A 1,466-nucleotide genomic window follows, 5' to 3' on the forward strand; every position below is an offset into this window, starting at 1 on the left:
TGCGGGACTCGATCCCAGGACCCTGGGATCATGACCTGAGCCGAAGGCAGACGCTTAACCATCTGAGCCACCCAGGTGCCCCGAGAAATTTACCTATTTTTAATATACAGTCTTTCAATACATGAACATTCTATATCTCTCCATTTGGATACTCTTGATGTATTTTAATTAAGTTTGTATAGTTTTCTGTATTAAAGTCTCACACATTTTTGCTAGGTACTTTAAAATCCTATTTGTAAATGATATTTATTTTTTTTTCTGTTTCTTTGAATGTATCAAAACACAATTGATTTCTCGATCCTGGGACCTTGGGATCATGACCTGAGCCGAAGGCAGATGCTTAACGACTGAGCCACCCAGGCGCCCCAAAAGACAATTGATTTCTATGAACTGATTTTGTATCTGAAGTTTGCTAACATCTCTATTAGTTAAAAAAATTTATAGAATTGTTTGAATTTCTATGACACAATTATATCATGTAATGTAAATAATGACAATTTTGTTTTTCTTTGCCCAGTACTTAAAAAAAATCTTTATAATAATAGCAGCATTTATTGAGGACTTTCTAGATGCCAGTGTCTTTTCCCAATACTTGTAATTTTGATTTCTTTTCCTTGCTTTTCTGCACTGGCTAGAACCTTCAGTATAATGTCAAATAGCTGTTATAATTGCTGGCATTCTTGTCCTCTTGTTCCCATCTCAAAAGGAATGAATTCAATAGCTCACATGTAAAAAAATATTTGCTGTAGTTTTTTTTTTTTTGCAAGTAAACTTGTCAGATCAATAGAGTATCCTATTCTTATTTTGCAAAGAGTATGTTTTTATAAATAAAATGATGTTGAATTTTCTCAAATGCTTTTTTGTGTATCTGTTGAAATGATCGTATGATTTTTTCCCACTTTATTAATGTGATGTTATTTTAATTGATTTTCTTTTTTTTTAAAGATTTTATATACTTATTTGAGAGAGAGAGAGTGAGAGAGCACAAGCAGGGGGACTGGCAGGCAGAGGGAGAGGGAGAGGCAGGCTCTCCACTGAGCAGGGAGCCTGACTTGGGGCTTGATTCCAGGACTCTGAGATCATGACCTGAGCCAAAGGCAGACACTTAACTGACTGAGCCACCCAGATGCTCCTATTTTAACTGATTTTCTTTCTTTTTCTTTTTTTTTAAAGACTTTTAAAATTTATTTGACAGAGAGAGACACAGCGAGAGCAGGAACACAAGCAGGGGGAGTGGGAGAGGGAGAAGCAGGCTTCCCGCGGAGCAGGGAGCCCGATGCGGGGCTCGATCCCAGGGCCCTGGGTTCATGACCTGAGCTGAAGGCAGACGCTTAACGACTGAGCCACCCAAACGCCCCTTAATTGATTTTCTGATGACAAATCAATTTCATATTCTTGGATTAAATCTAACCTGCTGGATTTAATTTGCTAATATTTTATTTAAAGAGATTGCATATATGTCCATG

The sequence above is a fragment of the Phoca vitulina genome, unplaced genomic scaffold (assembly GCF_004348235.1).
Source record: "Phoca vitulina isolate PV1807 unplaced genomic scaffold, GSC_HSeal_1.0 scaffold94, whole genome shotgun sequence".
In the NCBI taxonomy this organism is placed as follows: Eukaryota; Metazoa; Chordata; class Mammalia; order Carnivora; family Phocidae; genus Phoca; species Phoca vitulina.